The sequence below is a fragment of the Pristiophorus japonicus genome, chromosome 9 (assembly GCF_044704955.1).
Source record: "Pristiophorus japonicus isolate sPriJap1 chromosome 9, sPriJap1.hap1, whole genome shotgun sequence".
NCBI lineage: Eukaryota > Metazoa > Chordata > Chondrichthyes > Pristiophoridae > Pristiophorus > Pristiophorus japonicus.
Genome location: NC_091985.1, coordinates 147,814,470 through 147,825,748, shown reverse-complemented (window position 1 = coordinate 147,825,748; position 11,279 = coordinate 147,814,470).

Here is an 11,279-nt window from a genome sequence, read left to right as displayed (position 1 = left end):
GAACGTTAATGTCCAGGGGAGAGAATGTTAATGTCCAGGGGGAGAGAGAGAATTTTAATGTCCAGAGGGAGAGAATGTTAATGTCCAGGGGGAGAGAGAGAATTTTAATGTCCAGAGGGAGAGAATGTTAATGTCCAGGGGGAGAGAATGTTAATGTCCAGGTGAGAGAATGTTAATGTCCACGGGGAGAGAATGTAAATGTCCAGGGGGTGAGAGAGAATGTTAATGTCCATGGGAGAGAATGTTAATGTCCAGGGTGAGAGAATGTTAATGTCCAGGGGGAGTGAATGTTAATGTCCAGGGGGAGAAAATGTTAATGTCCAGGGGGAGAGAATGTTTATGTCCCGGGGGAGAGAATGTTAATGTCCAGGGGGTGAGAGAGAATGTTAATGTCCAGGGGGAGAGAGAGAATGTTAATGTCCAGGGGAGAGAATGCTAATGTCCATGGGAGAGAATGTTAATGTCTAATGGGAGAGAGAATGTTAATGTCCAGGGGGAGAGAGAATGTTAATGTCCAGGGGGAGAGAGAATGTTAACGTCCAGAGGGAGAGAGAATGTTAATGTCCAGAGGAAGAGAGTATGTTAATGTCCAGAGGGAGAGAGTATGTTAATGTCCAGGGGGAGAGAATGTTAATGTCCAGGGGGAGAGAATGTTAATGTCCAGGGGAGAGAATGTTAATGTCCAGGGGGAGAGAATGTTAATGTCAACGGGGAGAGAATGTTAATGTCCAGGGGGAGAGAATGTTAATGTCCAGGGGGAGAGAATCTTAATGTCCAGGGGGAGAGAGAGAATGTTAATGTCCAGGGGGAGAGAATGTTAATGTCCAGGGGAGAGAATCTTAATGTCAAGGAGGAGAGAATGTTAATGTCCAGGTGAGAGAATGTTAATGTCCAGGGGGAGAGAATGTTAATGTCCAGGGGGAGAGTATGTTAATGTCCAGGGGAGCGAGAGAATGTTAATGTCCAGGGGGAGAGAGAGAATGTTAATGTCCAGGGGGAGAGAGAGAATGTTAATGTCCACGGGGAGAGAGAGAATGTTAATGTCCAGAAGGAGAGAGAGAATGTTAATGTCCAGAGGGAGAGAGAATGTTAATATCCAGTGGAAGAGAGAGAATGTTAATGTCCAGGGGGAGAGAGAGAATGTTAATATCCAGGGGGAGAGAGAGAGAATGTTAATGTCCAGGGGAGAGAATGTTAATGTCCAGTGGAGCGAATGTTAATGTCCAGGGGGAGAGAATGTTAATGTCCAGGGGAGAGAATGTTAATATCCAGGAGGAGAGAATGTTAATGTCCAGGGGATAGAATGTTAATGTCCAGGGGGAGAGAAGGTTAATGTCCAGGGGGAGCGAGAGAATGTTAATGTCCAGGGGGAGAGAGAGAATGTTAATGTCCAGGGGGAGAGAATGTTAATGTCCAGGGGGAGAGAGAGAATGATAATGTCCAGGGGGAGAGAGATAATGTTCATGTCCAGAGGGAGAGAGAGAATGTTAATGTCCAGGGGAGAGAATGTTAATGTCCAGGGGCAGAGAGAGAATGTTAATGTCCAGGGGAGAGAGAATGTTAATGTCCAGGGAGAGAGAACGTTAATGTCCAGGGGGAGAGAATGTTAATGTCCAGGGGAGAGAGAGAATGTGAATGTCCAGGGGAGAGAATGTTAATGTCCAAGGGGAGAGAATGTTAATGTCCAGGGGAGAGAATGTTAATGTCCAGGGGAGAGAATGTTAATGTCCAGGGGGAGAGAATGTTAATGTCCAGGGCAGAGAGAATGTTAATGTCCAGGGGGAAAGAATGTTAATGTTCAGAGGAAGAGAGAATGTTAATGTCCAGAGGGAGAGAGAATGTTAATGTCCAGATGGAGAGAGAATGTTAATGTCCAGAGGGAGAGAGAATGTTAATGTCCAGAGGGAGAGAGAATGTTAATGTCCAGGGGGAGGGAACGTTAATGTCCAGGGGAGAGAATGTTAATGTCCAGGGGGAGAGAGAGAATTTTAATGTCCAGAGGGAGAGAATGTTAATGTCCAGGGGGAGAGAGAGAATTTTAATGTCCAGAGGGAGAGAATGTTAATGTCCAGGGGGAGAGAATGTTAATGTCCAGGTGAGAGAATGTTAATGTCCACGGGGAGAGAATGTAAATGTCCAGGGGGTGAGAGAGAATGTTAATGTCCAGGGAGGGAGAGAGAATGTTAATGTCCAGGGGGAGAGAATGTTAATGTCCAGGGGAGAGAATCTTATTGTCCAGGAGGAGAGAATGTTAATGTCCAGGGGGAGAGAGAGAATTTTAATGTCCAGAGGGAGAGAATGTTAATGTCCAGGGGGAGAGAGAGAATTTTAATGTCCAGAGGGAGAGAATCTTATTGTCCAGGAGGAGAGAATGTTAATGTCCAGGGGAGAGAATGTTAATGTTCAGGGGGAGAGAATGTTAATGTCCAGGGGGAGCGAGAGAATGTTAATGTCCAGGGAGAGAGAACGTTAATGTCCAGGGGGAGAGAATGTTAATGTCCAGGGGAGAGAGAGAATGTGAATATCCAGAGGAGAGAATGTTAATGTCCAAGGGGAGAGAATGTTAATGTCCAGGGGAGAGAATGTTAATGTCCAGGGGAGAGAATGTTAATGTCCAGGGGGAGAGAATGTTAATGTCCAGGGCAGAGAGAATGTTAATGTCCAGGGGGAAAGAATGTTAATGTTCAGAGGAAGAGAGAATGTTAATGTCCAGAGGGAGAGAGAATGTTAATGTCCAGATGGAGAGAGAATGTTAATGTCCAGAGGGAGAGAGAATGTTAATGTCCAGAGGGAGAGAGAATGTTAATGTCCAGGGGGAGTGAACGTTAATGTCCAGGGGAGAGAATGTGAATGTCCAGGGGGAGAGAGATAATTTTAATGTCCAGAGGGAGAGAATGTTAATGTCCAGGGGGAGAGAGAGAATTTTAATGTCCAGAGGGAGAGAATGTTAATGTCCAGGGGGAGAGAATGTTAATGTCCAGGTGAGAGAATGTTAATGTCCACGGGGAGAGAATGTAAATGTCCAGGGGGTGAGAGAGAATGTTAATGTCCAGGGAGGGAGAGAGAATGTTAATGTCCAGGGGGAGAGAATGTTAATGTCCAGGGGAGAGAATCTTATTGTCCAGGAGGAGAGAATGTTAATGTCCAGGGGAGAGAATGTTAATGTTCAGGGGGAGAGAATGTTAATGTCCAGGGGGAGCGAGAGAATGTTAATGTCCAGGGGCAGAGAGAGAATGTTAATGTCCAGGGGGAGAGAATGTTAATGTCCAGGGGGAGAGAGAGAATGTTAATGTCCAGGGGGAGAGAGAGAATGTTAATGTCCATGGGGAGAGAGAGAATGTTAATGTCCAGAGGGAGAGAGAGACTGTTAATGTCCAGGGGAGAGAATGTTAATGTCCAGGGGGAGAGAGAGAATGTTAATATCCAGGATAGAGAAAATGTTAATGTCCAGGGAGAGAGAATGTTAATGTCCAGGGGGAGAGAGAGAATGTTAATGTCCAGGGGAAGAGAGAGAATGTTAATATCCAGGGGGAGAGAAAGTTAATGTCCAGGGGGAGAGAATGTTAATGTCAAGGGGGAGAGAATGTTAATGTCCAGGAGAGAGAATGTTAATGTCCAGGGGGAGAGAATGATAATGTCCAGGGGAGAGAATGTTAATGTCCAGGGGGAGAGAATTTTAATGTCCAGGGGAGAGAATGTTGATGTCCAGGGGAGAGAATGTTAATGTCCAGAGGGAGAGAATGTTAATGTCAAGCCGGAGAGAATGTTAATGTCCAGGGGAGTGAATGATAATGTCCAGGGGGAGTGAGAATGTTAATGTCCAGAGGGAGAGAATATTAATGTCAAGGCGGAGAGAATGTTAATGTCCAGGGGGAGAGAATGTTAATGTCCAGGGGGAGAGAGAGAATGTTAATGTCCAGGGGGAGTGAGAGAATGTTAATGTCCATGGGGAGAGAGAGAATGTTAATGTCCAGAGGGAGAGAGAGAATGTTAATGTCCAGGTGAGAGAATGTTAATCTCCAGGGGGAGAGAGAGAATGTTAATATCCAGGGGAGAGAAAATGTTAATGTCCAGGGGGAGAGAATGTTAATGTCCAGGCGGAGAGAGAAAATGTTAATGTCCAGGGGAAGAGAGAGAATGTTAATATCCAGGGAGAGAGAATGTGAATGTCCAGGTGGAGAGAATGTTAATGTCCAGGGGAGAGAATGTTAATGTCCAGGGGGAGAGAATGTTAATGTCCAGGGGAGAGAATGTTAATGTCCAAGGGGAGAGAATGTTAATGTCCAGGGGGAGAGAATGTTAATGTCCAGGGGAGAGAATGTTAATGTCCAGAGGGAGAGAATGTTAATGTCAAGCCGGAGAGAATGTTAATGTCCAGGGGGAGTGAATGTTAATGTCCAGGGGGAGAGAGAATGTTAATGTCCAGAGGGAGAGAATATTAATGTCAAGGCGGAGAGAATGTTAATGTCCAGGGGGAGAGAATGTTAATGTCCAGGGGGAGAGAGAGAATGTTAATGTCCAGGGGGAGAGAGAGAATGTTAATATCCAGGGGGAGAGAATGTTAATGTCCAGGGGGAAAGAATGTTAATGTCCAGGGGCAGAGAATGTTAATGTCCAGGTGGAGAGAGAATATTAATGTCCAGGGGGAGAGAGAGAATGTTAATCTCCAGGGGGAGAGAGAGAATGTTAATGTCCATGGGAGAGAATGCTAATGTCCATGGGAGAGAATGCTAATGTCTAGTGGGAGAGAGAATGTTAATGTCCAGAGGGAGAGAGAATGTTAATGTCCAGAGGGAGAGAGAGAATGTTAATATCCAGGGGGAGAGAATGTTAATGTCCAGGGGGAGAGAATGTTAATGTCCAGGGGCAGAGAATGTTAATGTCCAGGGGGAGAGAGAATATTAATGTCCAGGGGGAGAGAGAGAATGTTAATCTCCAGGGGGAGAGAGAATGTTAATATCCAGGGGGAGAGAGAGAATGTTAATATTCAGGGGAGAGAGAGAATGTTAATGTCCAGGGGGAGAGAATGTTAATGTCCAGGGGATAGAATGTTAATGTCCAGGGGGAGTGAATGTTAATGTCCAGGGGGAGAGAATGTTAATGTCCAGGGGGAGAGAGAGAATGATGACGTCCAGGGGGAGAGAGAGAATGTTCATGTCCAGAGGGAGAGAGAGAATGTTAATGTCCAGGGGAGAGAATGTTAATGTCCAGGGGCAGAGAGAGAATGTTAATGTCCAGGGGAGAGAGAATGTTAATGTCCAGGGGGAGAGAATGTTAATGTCCAGGGGAGAGAGAGAATGTGAATGTCCAGGGGAGAGAATGTTAATGTCCAGGGGGAGAGAATGTTAATGTCCAGAGGGATAGAGAGAATGTTAATGTCCAGGGGAGAGAATGTTAATGTCCAGTGGAGAGAATGTTAATGTCCAGGGGGAGAGAATGTTAATGTCCAGAGGGAGAGAGAGAATGTTAATGTCCAGGGGAGAGAAAAAATGTTAATGTCCAGGGGGAGAGAGAGAATATTAATGTCCAGGGGAGAGAATGTTAATGTCCAGGGGAGAGAATGTTAATGTCCAGAGAGAGTGAATGTTAATGTCCAGAGGGATAGAATGTTAATGTCCAGGGGGAGAGAATGTTAATGTCCAGGGGAGAGAATGTTAATGTCCAGGGGGAGAGAGAATGTTAATGTCCAGGGGAGAGAATGTTAATGTCCAGGGGGAGAGAATGTTAACGTCCAGGGGGAGAGAATTTTAATATCCAGGGGGAGAGAATGTTAATGTCCAGCAGGGAGAATGTTAATGTCCAGCGGGAGACAATGTTAATGTCCTGGAAGAGAATGTTAATGTCCCAGGGGGAGAGAATGTTAATGTCCGGAGGGGAGAGAATGTTAATGTCCAGGGGGAGAGAGAATGTTAATGTCCTGGGGGAGAGAATGTTGATGTTCAGGGGGATAGAGAATGTTAATGTCCTGGGGGAGAGAGAATGTTAAAGTCCAGGGGGAGAGAATGTTAATGTCCAGGGGGAGAGAATGTTAACGTCCAGGACGTGAGAATGTTAACGTCCAGGGGGAGAGAATGTTAATGTCCAGGGGGAGAGAATGTTAACGTCCAGGGGGAGAGAATGTTCATGTCCAGTGGGAGAGAATGTTAACGTCCAGGGCGAGAGAATGTTAACGTCCAGGGGGAGAGAATATTAATGTCCTGGGGGAGCGAGAATGTTAATGTCCAGGGGAGAGAATGTTAATGTCCAGGGGAGAGAATGTTAATGCTCAGGGGAAAGAATGTTAATGTCCAGGGGGAGAGAGAGAATGTTAATGTCTAGGGGGTGAGAGAGAATGTTCATGTCCAGAGGGAGAGAATGTTAATATCCAGGGGGAGAGAGAATGTTAATGTCTCGGGGGAGAGAATATTAATGTGCAGAGGGAGATAATGTTAATGTCCAGGGGAGAGAATGTTAATGCTCAGGGGAGAGAATGTTAATGTCCAGGGGGAGAGAGAGAATGTTAATGTCTAGGGGGTGAGAGAGAATGTTCATGTCCAGAGGGAGAGAATGTTAATATCCAGGGGGAGAGAGAATGTTAATGTCTCGGGGGAGAGAATATTAATGTGCAGGGGGAGAGAATGTTCATGTCCAGGGGAGAGAATGTTAATGTCCAGGGTGAGAGAATGTTAATGTCCAGGGGGAGTGAATGTTAATGTCCAGGGGGAGAGAATGTTTATGTCCAGGGGGAGAGAATGTTAATGTCCAGGGGGTGAGAGAGAATGTTAATGTCCAGGGGGAGAGAGAGAATGTTAATGTCCAGGGGACAGAATGCTAATGTCCATGGGAGAGAATGTTAATGTCTAGTGGGAGAGAGAATGTTAATGTCCAGAGGGAGAGAGAATGTTAATGTCCAGAGGGAGAGAGAATGTTAATGTCCAGAGGGAGGGAGAGAATGTTAATGTCCAGGGGGAGAGAGAATGTTAATGTCCAGGGGGAGAGAAGGTTAATGTCCAGGGGGAGAGAATGTTAATGTCCAGGGGAGAGAATGTTAATGTCCAGGGGGTGAGAGAATGTTAATGTCCAGGGGGAGAGAATGTTAATGTTAAGAGGGAGAGAGAATGTTAATGTCCAGAGGGAGAGAGTATGTTAATGTCCAGAGGGAGAGATAATGTTAATGTCCAGAGGGAGAGAGTATGTTAATGTCCAGAGGGAGAGAGTATGTGAACGTCCAGGGCGAGAGAATGTTAACGTCCAGGGGGAGAGAATATTAATGTCCTGGGGGAGCGAGAATGTTAATGTCCAGGGGAGAGAATGTTAATGTCCAGGGGAGAGAATGTTAATGTCCAGGGGGAGAGAGAATGTTAATGTGCAGGGGAGAGAGAATTATCATGTCCAGTGTTAGAATGTTTATGTCCAGGGGGAGAGAATGTTTATGTCCAGGGGGAGAGAATGTTAATGTCCAGGGGGAGAGAGAGAATGTTAATGTTAAGGGGGAGAGAGAGAATGTTAATGTCTAGGGGGTGAGAGAGAATGTTCATGTCCAGAAGGAGTGAATGTTAATATCCAGGGGGAGAGAGAATGTTAATGTCTCGGGGGAGAGAATATTAATGTGCAGGGGGAGAGAATGTTAATGTCCAGGGGAGAGAATGTTAATGTCCAGGGTGAGAGAATGTTAATGTCCAGGGGGAGTGAATGTTAATGTCCAGGGGGAGAAAATGTTAATGTCCAGGGGTAGAGAATGTTTATGTCCAGGGGGAGAGAATGTTAATGTCCAGGGGGTGAGAGAGAATGTTAATGTCCAGGGGGAGAGAGAGAATGTTAATGTCCAGGGGAGAGAATGCTAATGTCCATGGGAGAGAATGTTAATGTCCAGTGGGAGAGAGAATGTTAATGTCCAGAGGGAGAGAGAAAGTTAATGTCCAGAGGGAGAGAGAATGTTAATGTCCTGAGGGAGAGAGAGAATGTTAATGTCCAGGGGGAGAGAAAGTTAATGTCCAGGGGGAGAGAATGTTAATGTCAAGGGGGAGAGAATGTTAATGTCCAGGAGAGAGAATGTTAATGTCCAGGGGGAGAGAAGGTTAATGTCCAGGGGGAGAGAATGTTAATGTGCAGGGGAGAGAATGTTAATGTCCAGGGGGAGAGAGAATGTTAATGTCCAGGGGGAGAGAATGTTAATGTTAAGAGGGAGAGAGAATGTTAATGTCCACAGGGAGAGAGAATGTTAATGTCCAGAGGGAGAGAGAATGTTAATGTCCAGAGGGAGAGAGAATGTTAATGTCCAGAGGGAGAGAGTATGTTAATGTCCAGAGGGAGAGAGTATGTTAATGTCCAGGGGGAGAGAATATTAATGTCCAGGGGAGAGAATGTTAATGTCCAGGGGGAGAGAATCTTAATGTCCAGGGGAGAGAATGTTAATGTCCAGGGGGAGAGAATGTTAATGTCCAGGGGGTGAGAGAGAATGTTAATGTCCAGCGGGAGAGAGAGAATGTTAATGTCCAGGGGGAGAGAATGTTAATGTTAAGAGGGAGAGAGAATGTTAATGTCCAGAGGGAGAGAGAATGTTAATGTCCAGAGGGAGAGAGAATGTTAATATCCAGAGGGAGAGCGAATGTTAATGTCCAGAGGGAGAGAGTATGTTAATGTCCAGAGGGAGAGAGTATGTTAATGTCCAGAGGAGAGAATGTTAATGTCCAGGGGGAGAGAATGTTAATGTCAACGGGGAGAGAATGTTAATGTCCAGGGGGAGAGAATGTTAATGTCCAGGGGGAGAGAATGTTAATGTCCAGGGGGAGAGAGAAAATGTTAATGTCCAGGGGAAGAGAGAGAATGTTAATGTCCAGGGGGAGAGAGAGAATGTTAATGTCCAGGGGAGAGAGAATGTTAATGTCCAGAGGGAGAGAGAATGTTAATGTCCAGGGGGAGAGAATGTTAATGTCCAGGTGGAGAGAATGTTAATGTCCAGGGGAGAGAATGTTAATGTCCAGGGGGAGAGAATGTTAATGTCCAGGGGAGAGAATGTTAATGTCCAGGGGGAGAGAATGTTAATGTCCAGGGGAGAGAATGTTAATGTCCAGGGGAGAGAATGTTAATGACCAGGGGGAGAGAATGTTAATGTCAAGGCGGAGAGAATGTTAATGTCCAGGGGGAGAGAATGTTAATGTCCAGGGGGAGAGAGAATGTTCATTTCCAGAGGGAGAGAATATTAATGTCAAGGCGGATAGAATGTTAATGTCCAGGGGGAGAGAATGTTAATGTCCAGGGGGAGAGAGAATGTTAATGTCCAGGGGGAGAGAATGTTAATGTTCAGAGGGAGAGAGAATGTTAATGTCCAGAGGGAGATTGAATGTTAATGTCCAGAGGGAGAGAGAATGTTAATGTCCAGAGGGAGAGAGAATGTTAATGTCCAGGGGGATAGAATGTTAATATCCAGGGGGAGAGAATGTTAATGTCCAGGGGAGAGAATGTTAATGTCCATGGGGAGAGAGAGAATGTTAATGTCCAGGGGGAGAGAGAGAATTTTAATGTCCAGGGGGAGAGAGAGAATGTTAATGTCCAGGGGGAGAGAATGTTAATGTCCAGGGGAGAGAATCTTAATGTCCAGGGGGAGAGAGAATGTTAATGTCCAGGGGGAGAGAATGTTAATGTCCAGGGGGAGAGAATGTTAATGTCCAGGGGAGAGAATGTTAATGTCCAGGGGGAGAGAATGTTAATGTCCAGGGGGTGAGAGAGAATGTTAATGTCCAGGGGGAGAGAGAGAATGTTAATGTCCAGGGGGAGAGAATGTTAATGTCCAGGGGAGAGAATCTTAATGTCCAGGAGGAGAGAATGTTAATGTCCAGGGAGAGAATGTTAATGTACAGGGGTAGAGAATGTTAATGTCCAGGGGATAGAATGTTAATGTCCAGGGGGAGAGAATGTTAATGTCCAGGGGCAGAGAATGTTAATGTCGAGGGGGCGCGAGAGAATGTTAATGTCCATGGGGAGAGAGTATGTTAATGTCCAGGGGGAGAGAATGTTAATGTCCAGGGGGAGAGAATGTTAATGTCTAGGGGGAGAGAGAGAATGTTAATGTCCAGGGGGAGAGAGAGAATGTTAATGTCCACGGGGAGAGAGAGAACGTTAATGTCCAGAGGGAGAGAGTGAATGTTAATGTCCAGGGGATAGAATGTTAATGTCCAGGGGGAGAGAGAGAATGTTAATATCCAGGGGAGAGAAAATGTTAATGTCCAGGGGGAGAGAATGTTCATGTCCAGGGGGAGAGAGAGAATGTTAATGTCCAGGGGAAGAGAGAGATTGTTAATGTCCAGGGGGAGAGAGAGAATGTTAATGTCCAGGGGAGAGAGAATGTTAATGTCCAGAGGGAGAGAGAATGTTAATGTCCAGGGGGAGAGAATGTTAATGTCCAGGGGGAGAGAATGTTAATGTCCAGGGGGAGAGAATGTTAATGTCCAGGGGAGAGAATGTTAATGTCCAGGGGAGAGAATGTTAATTTCCAGGGGAGAGAATGTTAATGTCCAGGGGGAGAGAATGTTAATGTCCAGGGGAGAGAATGTTAATGTCCAGGGGAGACTATGTTAATGTCCAGGGGGAGAGAATGTTAATGTCAAGGCAGAGAGTATGTTAATGTCCAGGGGGAGAGAATGTTAATGTCCAGGGGGAGATAGAGAATGTTAATGTCCAGGGGGAGAGAGAGAATGTTAATATCCAGGGGGAGAGAATGTTAATGTCCAGGGGAGAGAATGTTAATGTCCAGGGGAGAGAATGTTAATGTCCAGGGGGAGAGAATGTAATGTCCAGGGGGAGATAGAATATTAATGTCCAGGGGGAGAGAGAGAATGTTAATGTCCAGGGGGAGAGAGAATGTTAATATTCAGGGGGAGAGAGAGAATGTTAATGTCCAGGGGGAGAGAGAGAGAATGTTAATGTCCAGGGGGAGAGAATGTTAATGTCCAGGGGAGAGAATGTTAATGTCCAGGGGGAGAGAATGTTAATGTCCAGGGGAGAGAATGTTAATATCCAGGAGGAGAGAATGTTAATGTCCAGGGGATAGAATGTTCATGTCCAGGGGGAGAGAAGGTTAATGTCCAGGGGGAGAGAATGTTAATGTCCAGGGGGAGCGAGAGAATGTTAATGTCCAGGGGGAGAGAGAGAATGTTAATGTCCAGGGGGAGAGAATGTTAATGTCCAGGGGGAGAGAGAGAATGATAATGTCCAGGGGGAGAGAGAGAATGTTCATGTCCAGAGGGAGAGAAAGAATGTTAATGTCCAGGGGAGAGAATGTTAATGTCCAGCGGGAAAGA